The sequence below is a fragment of the Macrobrachium rosenbergii genome, chromosome 47 (genome assembly GCF_040412425.1).
Source record: "Macrobrachium rosenbergii isolate ZJJX-2024 chromosome 47, ASM4041242v1, whole genome shotgun sequence".
NCBI lineage: Eukaryota > Metazoa > Arthropoda > Malacostraca > Decapoda > Palaemonidae > Macrobrachium > Macrobrachium rosenbergii.
Genome location: NC_089787.1, coordinates 3,946,579 through 3,958,818, shown reverse-complemented (window position 1 = coordinate 3,958,818; position 12,240 = coordinate 3,946,579).

Genomic DNA, 12,240 nt, shown 5'->3' with positions numbered 1-12,240 from the left:
GAAACACCATCAGCTTCAACAGGCTTTAAAATGCTCAACTGGAATACAGTACGTTTTCATTCAAGCTCTGGGATAAGACTAGCAGAGGTTAACATTAGAGCAAAGGATCTTTCCAGGTGACTCACTGTTCCCTACCCTTCATGACGTAATGTCATTGATTCCCAATGACAAAAGTACTGCAGAAGATGGATGCTGAAGGAAATACCAAAGTTCAAGAAAGTCAGTCAACAGAATTAACCATCTGATGTTTTCTCATGGACATCCAAGCTGTATGGTAAGAGCAACAAGGAAATGAATACCCTAATCCAGACTGTTTTTTTTATTATCATTTAATCTGGGGACATTATTCAGAATGGAGCCTGGAATTAGAAAAATGCTATTTTTTCAACATACAAAAAATATTGTTATCAAGGACTGATCGAGATAAAGCTACCAGACGGGAATAATTCAACCATGTAGATGAGACAGGATACAAATACCTGGGAATGATAGAAGGAGAAGATATAAAACACAACAGATGAAGGACACGATCAGGGAAGAATATATGCAGAGACTTAAGGCGATACTCAAGTCAAACTCAATGCCAGAAACATGACGAAAGCCACAAACACATGGACAGTACCAGTAATCAGATACAGCACAGGAGTAGTGGAGTGGATGAAGGCTGAACTCCGCAGCATAGACCAGAAAACTAGAAAACACATGACAATAGACAAAGCACTACACCCAAGAGCAAATATAGAAAGACTATACATAACACAAAAGGAAGGAGGGAGAGGGCTACTAAGCACAGAGGACTGCGTCAACATCAAGAGCAGAACACTGGGGCAACATCTGAAAATCAGTGAAGATGAGTGATTAAAGGGTGCATGGGAAGAAGGGCTGATAAAAGTAGACGAAGACCTAGAAATATACAGAGACAGGAGAATGAAAAACAGAACAGAGGAATGGAACAACAAACCGATGTACGGTCATTACATGAGACAGACAAAAGAACTGGCCAGACGGATGAAACACTCACATACCACGAGGGGTTACCACTGCCACAGAAGGGAGAACTCAAGAAGAAAATAGGAATGCTAATATAAATGACACAAGATCAAGCCCTAAGAACCAGATATGTCCAAAAGAACAATAGATGGAAAAAACATCTCACCCACATGAAGGAAGTGCAATATGAAAGACGAGACTATAAACCACATAGCAATGAACGTATGGCGCTTGCACAGAACCAGTTTAAAGTGGCATGATTCAGTTACAAAAGCCCTCTACTGAAGCCACTTTTCAAGAAACACCAGCTTGCTTGCATTAATAAGTGAGTCCTAACACCAACCTGAGGGAGTGATCCCTTCTCAGGGATCAGGCAAAGATCCTCTGGGGCTATGGTATCAGAACAGATAGGATGATACATGCCAATATCCAGACATGACGTTGATTGACAAAACTAAGAATAAAGTATTTTTTCTTTCTGATGTCGCAATCCATGGGACACCAGAGTAGATGAGAAAGAAAGAGAAAAACTGGTAAGTATCAGGACCTGAAAATCAAAATAAGAACGATATGGAATATGCCAGTGGAAATTGTTCTGATACTATAATCATAGAACACTAGATCGATTCCAAGATCCCTCAGAAGGGATCTGGAAAACTAGATGCCGAAGTAGCTTCAGGACTCCTGCAGAAAAGTGTGCTACTAGACACAGCTCACACTAGTGAGAGAAGTGATGGACTCTAAGGAGGCAGGATGCAACCACGAACCCCACACTATGAAAAAAAAATAAATAAAAAAAAAAATCACAAATTGTTCACGATGCCGACCAACCGGGCATCACTGTCTCTTCAACTTCTTATGCCTGGATCTTGAGTTCTCCTTTGTAGTGACAAGTTTATCAAAAAAGTTCTTTTGTCTGAAGAATTCGAGAATTGTTAAGAGGGCATTGTTCTGTTTTTCATTACCTGTTATATATATACACATTTATATATATATATATATATATATATGATTTTCAGATATATATATTCTGCTTCGATATATATATATCCTATATATATATATATATATATATTGTATTATATATATATATGCTCTATATATATATATGTATATATATATATATTTCTATTTTCTATATATATATTCATATATATATATATATATATCTGATTACTGGTACTATATATTTATATATATATATATATAAATATTTTGATATACATATATATACATATATATACATATATATATATCTGTACATATATATACATATATATACATATATCATACATATTTATATATGTATATATATATATTATTCCAGTATATATTCATCCCGTCAATCATATATATATATATATATATATTTTTATATAAATATCCTGATGTCCCCAGATTAAATATATATATATATATATATATATTGCTCTATATATATATATATATATCAGATGGTTAATTATGTATATATCCATATTCTAGTCATAATCATATATATATATATATATATATATATATATATATGTTAACCTATATATATAGACCTATATATATATATAACCAATAATTTTAATTATTTAGGATGAACTGTCACAAGTGATGGAAAATGCGAAAAAGAGATCATTAAGAGAATATCCATGGCAAAAGATGCATTTGGTAAGATCAAGAAATTAGTCACCAACTTGAAAATAAATGCATGAATCTAAGGAGGAGGTTTGTGAAATGTTTTGTTTGGTCTGTATTGTTGTATGGCTGTGAAACACTTGGACCTTGAGGAAGGCAGACGAGGGAGAGGTTACAGGCTGCAGAAATGTGGTTTTGAAGGATGCTGAAAATATCATGGATAGAAAGGAAAACTAATCAGGAAGTATTAGAGAGAGTGGGTGTTGAGACAGAGAACTTTTGGCTTCAGTGAGAGGTAGACAAATGTGGTTTTGTGGGTCATAAAGTGAGAAGACAAGAACTAGAACATCTCTCTACTGGTAAAATCAATGGAAGGAGGCCGAGAGGAAGACCTAGACAAAAATATATGGATGGATTGGTGAGAATGACTGGAGGAAGAATGTCTGCAGCTATAGTTGCTGCAGAGAGCCGAAACAGAGATCAGTGGCGAGCCATGATTGCTGACGTCCTTGGGGATATGGCACCTGGATGATGATGATGATTATATTATATATATATATATATATATATATATATATATATATATATATATATATATATATATATATATATATATATATATATATATATATATATATATATATGTGTGTGTGTGTGTGTGTGTGTGTGTGTACACACACACACACACACACACACACACACACACACACACACATATATATATATATATATATATATATATATATATATATATATATATATATATATATATATATATATATATATATATATATATATAAAGGGGAATATTGTATATTTATTTGTCCACTATAGACATCAGAACCATTTGACAGACCCAGACAAAATTCTGCATACGGCCTCTATGTCACCCAAGAAAGGTTTTTAACTCAAAATCAAACCCCCTACCCTATGAAAGACATATAAACACAGACAAAACAAATGAAATTTTCTTTTTTTTCTGTTTTTCCTTCAGTTTTCTGAGTTTTTTCTTTTTTCACCCGATGCTTCACCTTTTCTTCTCGCGCTGCCAGAAGCACGATTAACCTGCAACAATTAATCCCCAATAAAATCAATTTTTGATCAGAATTTAAGTGAATTTTGATTATAATTTATGATAATAATTAATATAGTTGTTTATTACCTCGATAAATCTACACTGAAAACCTCAATCGATTATTTCTTTCTGTAGTAAGCAAAGCTGATTCTGCACATGCATAGTAGTGGCTTAACGCAATGATTTCAACCAGCAGAAACCACCAAACTCACTCTCTCTCTCTCTCACTCTCTCTCTTTCTGGAGCAAAATCTATCTCTATCTATTATTAAATTATTACCTAGAAAGAACAACAATTTACAATGCAAAAATGTGGAAGGCAGTGTCTGCATAAGAAAAAAAAAGCATTAGTTGGCAACTTTTGGTACATATAGTATAGAAGTTGAGATGATATATCATTATACTTTAATGATTCCATAACTCTAATACCTACTTATTTGCAAGAGCAAGTGCCCATAAAAGGAATATATATTGAAAAATAACTTAATTTTACATACGCTACATGTGGTAACTGCTTCATCATGCGCAAAACGATCATCACAATTCATTTCCTCCACCCTGTTCAACATATGGTTGAAGACGTTATATGACATAATAAGTAAATAAACACATCCCTTCTTGCGTATGGCATAAAAATGGTCTTACACATGATCCACGTCATTTGTTACATGACCACCAACATCGTGTAGGAAGAACAACACGTTGGATGTTCTGGAATAATTGAAATACCACCTTGAACACTCAAGCAGTTGGAATTAATTATCAGGCTAATTGGCAAAAAAAACGGAAGATAAGTTTCTTTTCTCGTTACTTGGTACTGATTACCTGAAAGATAATAACAGAACATTCTAGATTAACACTTTACAGGAATGTAGATCATTACATTTGGAAATCTTTTCCGCAAGGCACTTGGAGGGTAAATGTATTTGATGCAAATAGGGATTAAATTAAGAATTGATAACTACTGCACTACGAGTAACTCTAAGCGCTCACAGCTGACACAACACGTCAGTTCATACTTTTTGCTGATGCAATCATACACAGTAAGGAATAGTATCCCCATAAATTAGGAAAATAAAATTATTGTTTATGGTTATATATCACAATGATACATATTCATTTCTATTTGTTATCAATGCGTAATTATTCAAAACAATAAATAAGTGATTGCCTAACACTCCTCCAAGAAGGGAAAGATTTTGTTTGATTAATGATTATGTTATTGTACGAACTGACCAAGTTTATAGATGCCATACGTATATCTTTATACACAATTCTACGTTAAGAAATTTGATGCCATTGTAAAGATAATGGGTTATATTTTATTATGCTAAAAATGTCCCTAAAACCAGTATAAAAAAATACACATCACGAGTTGGAGTTAGCCGCATAGGAAAGTGTTCTGCAACTTTTTTCTTAATATGATGAAGTGGTGGAAGGCTAATTCTTGCAGCAATTCACTTAAAGTATGTATTATGAGTTGAAGTTGCTCATGTTGGAAAATGTTTTGCCACTTTTTTTTCTTAATCTGATGAGGAGGTGGAAGACTAACTTCTGCGACAATTCACTTAATAACAGGAAAGAAGTAAAGACATAACAGAGTATAGACTAAATATTTCTTATTAAAAAAATACGTCTATTCTCATACAATATTCATGAATGAGTTTAAATTAGAACTGAGGGGTTGGTTCAGTTTTTTATGAATTGGACAATGAAGTTAACTTTCATCATAGTAATACATATCATAAAAAGACTACCAAATTGTCTGTATCACATGGGAATATTGTTTTAGATTTTATTGTATAATTTGGACTTCTAACAGCCTACACATAGCGTTGAAGGATCTGACAGTGAAATGAATAAGCCTATACATAATTTATTCATATTCTGATTAGAGCATCTGAGAGACTTCCTAGATGAAATACAGTGGCAAACTGTACGAAATTGCTGCTAACCTGTCCACACGTGCAATTACCTGTCAGTCGGTCGGAAGATATTTGGGTAATACCATCAGTTCATCCATTCTGGTGAGTGGACTATCTCTGTTCCCAAACTGTTGTTTACACGTAAGTTTTAATGGCAGTTTCGAAAAACTGACAGACGTAGCAGGTAAACTTGCAGGTGAGAGAGAGAGAGAGAGAGAGAGAGAGAGAGAGAGAGAGAGAGAGAGAGAGAGAGAGAGAGATGTTATATCGAATGTCATTCAGAGCTTTTCCGGGCAGCTCTGGGTTGGTGAGCTAAGAAATATATATCCTTACGAATGTTGGTTGCAACTATAGTTCTTACCTTATTGTGGACGCTTCTGACTGGGGCCCGACGCGACGTAACGCAAAAGTAAGTTATCTAAAAGAGATTTCAATAAGGAGAAGGACTCTGGAGAGAAATTCCGGGTCTAAATTAATTACATGTATTTAGTTGACTCAGAAGAATTAATTACAGATAGCCTATATAAGCTGGGCTCTTGGCCCTTCTCAAGTGAAATGATACAAGCTTAAATTGCCACACAGTGAATAATGAGGCATGAATAAAATCAGCTTGAAGGCTTGATTGATGGACGTGGGGCATCCTGGAAGCAGATGGTTCTGCAGCAGACACTCAACCTTTCTCCAATCATGGAGAAAGGCACACGATCACTTGATAAGCCTGCACAGTCTAAATCTTTGTAGAGGGAATTGCTGAAGGCTTTAAGAGAATGACGTTAATTTATGATTAGGCAAATTCCTCTTAACATTGATAAATGGTTACCAACAACTGATTCGGGGTCTAAGTACAATGCAAGTGGGAAACGGAAGCAGAATGAAAATAGGAACAAAATAGTTGACCGAAAACCTTTCAAACACTCAGCACCTTAATTCCTGAGCAAAGATCCGTGAATACATCATCAATGGATTCTCTATCGAGTGGGACTCTTGCAATGGACACTCAGATTGGCACTTGGATGGTTTTGGTATCGGCCTGGCAATAAATGAGCAAGGGCTTAGAGGGCATGCACGACAGTGTGTTACTGGTTCGGTGTCCTGTCTGCTTCTGGCTTCTTGATCTTTGTGCAGTCTTATATGACCTGCCCTGGATTGCCCGTGCTTGGCTCTTGTGACATTTCAGGTGGGAGGCTTCGATGGTACACAATTACTGTTAGATTCTGCTGCGGGCATTTCACATGCATCCCAAGAAACAAGGCGCTATCTAGAAGAAGACTTTTGGCCAGCAAGTCATAAAGACAGATTTAGAAAGACGCTTTTGGAGAGCCGTAGAAGGTTTACAAGGAAGGGGTTGAAAACAAGGAGTGGCAGAGAGCTCGTCTCCTTTGGTTCTGCATGTGACTTCCCAAAAGGAAAACAAAAAGGAAAACATGACGAACTGAGAAGTATGAATGAATACTTATATATATATATATATATATATATATATATATATATATATATATATATATATATATATATATATATATATATATATATATATATATATATATATATATATATATATATATATATATATATATATATAATATATATAAATGCTGTATGTATTAAAAAGTATCATAGCGTTTAAATCTTGAAATCAAATTTCGATTTTATTCTCTCTAACATATCTTCGGAGGGACTGTAACATACTGGTAATGGTAAAAATGTATTTACTGGTATTGAGAAAAAAAGTATTTACACCTGATTGACAGGAAATATAGGGACCTATAAATTGATAAGATCTAAATTTGCTGCGAAACTCAGTTTAGCCGCCAAGTTCAGCAACCAGCCACTGAACACCCTCGCAGTTACATGTTTATACGGCACTCACGTTACCTGCCATTCTGTCCCGACCACATGCTCCGCCGACATCTCGTATCAAATGGGTCAATTCCCGAAAATTAAGTACATAACTTTTTTTTCCGTAGTCCCGCGTAAGTTTTTCCTTATGAAAATTATTGTCATCTAAGGTTTTGCTCCATTTTCAAACTTTTTTTTTTCATGCTGGTGGAGTTAGACATTTCCTGTCAGGCCTATGTAAACTACTTTTCTTATTATCTGCATTTTTCATATCTTTTTCATGTAAGTGGATCGAGTTCATACATTCCCTTGCTGATATAATTCTTGCAGCTTTGTCCTATAAATCTGGACCCAATACTTCTTTCCAGTGTATTACTGGAATAAATTATGGTGCTTTGATTATTTTCACTAATATGAACGAAAATTGCACTGGTCTCCCGTGGCATATCTAATATATCTTTTATGCTTTTCTATTCTCTTTCCCAACGATTTTCTAGTTCAACTTATGTAGAAATTATCACATGACCTACACGAGATTTAGTTTAGTCATTTATAGGTGTTTTCTTTATTATGTTGTTTTCAGGTGATACATTAATTACAAAATTCTTAGGGTGTGGCATACGTTTGAAATTATTACATGTTGTGCAAGCAGTTTTCTTGTGTTAAATGTTTCTCTGTTGTTGAAGTTTTTTCTAATGCACTTCGATCGCCGTCACCTGAAGTCTATCGTCTACATTCAGCAAAGGTTTTGTTACCAGTGATTTTGGAGTAAACTTGTTAACCCATCATTCACGAGGAAGCAATTTAGCCAATTTTTCTCCTCAGAAAGAAAAAAAAAAAATATCTTTCTCAACAGAAAAAAAATACATAATCTGCCTGTGCCTTCTAAGAAAATATTTCCTGGAAAAGAGGTGGCTCCAGTGGAAGGACATAGCATTTTTAACTATTTTTCTTTTCTGCTTTGCCGTTTAGCTTTCAGTTTTCAGCTCTGTATGTTCTTCATTTGTCAAAAACTCCCAGCTCAAAATTCTACCAAACAATTTACAATATTTTCAACCCTTTTCCACACATTTGCATTCAATAAATATGTTTCACATGCATAAAGTACACGACGTTACGCAAATCCCTTTATTTATTCTAAACTACGCTTTTGATGACCTCATATCTGCCTGTTATCCCATGTATAGCAGAGAGACTGTTACTATTTTTACACGGAAGTAGTGCTTTAATGTTAGGTTTGTTTATTTCTTTGTCCTGCCATTCGTCTATGTTTGTGTTTGGCTATGTTTGTAAAGTTTAAAAATGGAATATGTGAATTTTCTTATAAAGATTTTTCCTCTCTCTCTCTCTCTCTCTCTCTCTCTCTCTCTCTCTCTCTCTCTCTCTCTCTCTCTCTCTGTCTTACTTCTTTATTGTATTAAGTAAGAGAGGGAGCTGCACTTTTGTCTTCATCTATTGAACTGCAATTTCCTACATTTTATCATCTACAGATATGGACGTCTCGTAGAATATGAGTAATTCATTTCTTCTTGTCAAGGCCCCCCAAAAATGGTTACAAAAATGAAGCACTTGGCCAACTAAATGATCACTCATCAATTTCCAGCACTATATATATATATATATATATATATATATATATATATATATATATATATATATATATATATATATATATATATATATATATATATATATATATATATACAGGCCTGGCCTGGGTAGGTCTTTCTAGCTCTAATCACAATCTAAAACACATCTGACTGACTTGGCCAAACCCATAAAAAAGTAAGTTAACAGTAAATTAAATGGTTCTTAAAGAAAAGCAAGGTTTCACTCACTAGATTATAATTACAGAGATCAGAGGGATATTACACGGGGAGCTCCTCACTAGTTCCTCAGTACTGCTGTTATGTTAGTCATAAATCAAACAGTACCAATAGCAAAAAGCTTTACAATCTATGGACGGAAATTCTTATCTAAGGAATTTATCCTAATCTGAAATAAATCACACTATGGTATTGCACCTCTAAAATTAAGTAAACGTACGGGAACTCTTACCACAGAGGCATATAAGTGTTTTTCAATGTCGGGAGTTCAGGAATTGCCACTGTGGATGAACAGGTAGGCACACAACATTGAAATGCCTATTCTGCAAGACAAACTCACTGTCACCTGGTTTGCAAGGGAAACACTTTCACGTTCGCTTAGGAAGTGCTGAAGGCTGAGAGAGAAACACTTTAGATGCTTACATTGCTTGAAATGAAAACATTTAACACTTCACTTATATATATATATATATATATATATATATATATATATATATATATATATATATATATATATATATATATATATATACATACATATATATATATATATATATATATATATATATATATATATATATATATATATATATATATATATATATATATATATATGTGTGTGTGTGTGTGTGTGTGTGTGTGTGTGTGTGTGTGTGTGTGTGTATATATATATATATATATATATATATATATATATATATATATATATATATATATATATATATATATATATATATATATATATTTATATATATATAACATCAAAATGGTTTTACAAGAAGCTGTTATTCTGGTCTTCAGTCCTAATATTCTCTTGGGAATCTCAAGCAGGCCTTACATCTCTTCTGAGATTTTCACTGACAATATTTCATTATTAATACTTGGAGGATTATAGGTAAAAAATATTTCATATTCATAAATCAGCTTTGGCAGTTATTTTATGTCTACAATATAAGCAACACTTTACACAGAAAGTGGTATTAGAGAGAAATATTTATGTCCCAAAATATATCTGGGTAGATGGAAATCTCAAAGATATTTCAACTAAGTACAAACTTGAATACAAACTCTTCTCTGCACCCTTATTAATAATTTTATACGTGCCTACATTTCTTAAAGAAATCTTGAACCAATGCATTTCTTTCAGTTTCTTCTACACTTCATATTTATACTCTTGTGAGTCTCTGTCTGTGAGGATTTCTGCCCAAAATATATCTAAAGAGATCTATTAGTGATTAAGTCAGTGTAACGGCGAAGTTTTTCTTTTGGAAATATCTAAAAAGTCTTCTGTATTAAACATCAGAAAACAATAGGGCTAAATTCCATGTTTTCATAACTGTGCCTTTATTGAGTGGCATACATCATAATTAAGGTAATCGTACTTACATTTCGATTCTTAAAGAAAAATTCACATTTAGATGACTAATATATGTAGCCGAAGAACATGATTAAGGCAATTAATCCATTTTGTATGAAAGTTCAGTTAGATTCAACAGCACTCAGTGATCACCATCACCTTTGGTAATCTGTGTGTATAAGGGCACTTAGCAATAGACGGGCTGTGTTTATTATGTGACCTAGAATTATTATTGATATAAGGACTAAAAATCATGATAGCATGATCAAATTGTCTCGCTCCTTTCCCCTTGATTAAACCAGTCACTTGTTTATGTCTCACGATATCATGAATGGGATTCCTGTACACAACAAAAAACTTTGATTGGGTTTATTCTGCAGGCAGAAGGGATACACCTTTGTCCACCTCTCTCTCTCTCCCCCTCCCCAGAGTATTAATTACAAAGTGCAACTGCGCATACACCAAATCTGTCTGCAAAGGAACTAATTTCGTCGTCCCTTAGCGAACACATTGGTCCAGCCATTATGAGCATAACTCTGCATATATTACTTCCATTATGACAAGATTTCCCGAGATTAGCTGTTAGCTCAGATATTACACACTATTAAGAAGCGCTTTTTTATATTTTGGTAGACGGAAGCATGGTAACATTACCGGGAATGACCACAAAATTATGGGCATATAATTAACCAGTACGAAATGGTGAATTTCCTCAGGTCGTTAGGACATTTTCACGAGCTTTTGAATAATATTCTCACTTGCCCGACTTTCAAGCCATCATTTGACTATATTTTACTGTCTTTATTATATCGGTCATGGACATCATTATATATATTTAAAATGACTTCTGATTTACCTACATAATAGAAGGGCTGGAATTGAGCTCATGAGCATCTGAGCGCAAATATATATGCTTGCAACTGTGTTGTAATACATACTATTTTATTTTTTAATGCAAGAGAGTAAAAAAATTCAAAACTGAACTAGATTTCTTCCTGTATGAAAGGCTTTGCGCATTCATACTCTTATTTTTCTATCTGAGAATGTGGACAACTATTCTCATTTTTATTATGATGCAGGACTCACATCTGAGAACATTTACGTCATTTAACCACTTTAAGGACCAATATATAATCAACATTTTCATTGTATATTTGTTTAAAATCCACCTATAAGTGTTATGATAACGTACTTCACACATTGATGTCAAGCCCCCTTGTGAAGCTTACGGCCTATTATGATCATTAGCCTGATGAACTCAGGGACCACTTGCAATATATTCAAAGAGCCATTACTTCACAATACAAAGGTTGAGATCACGTTTATGATGTCAGAGGTTGAATAGCGATATGTAAAAGAACTTATTTTTAGTTTTCTGTAAAAGAAAACTATGGAGGTGGCTACTTGTCTGTCCGTCCGCACTTTTTCTGTCTGCCCTCAGATCTTAAAAACTACTGAGGCTAGAGGGCTGCAAATTGGTATGTTGATCATCCACTCTCTAATCATCATACATACCAAATTACAGCCCTATAGCCTCAGTAGTTTTGATTTTGTTTAAGGTTAAACTTAGCAATGATCGTGAGTCTGGCACCGCTATAGGTGT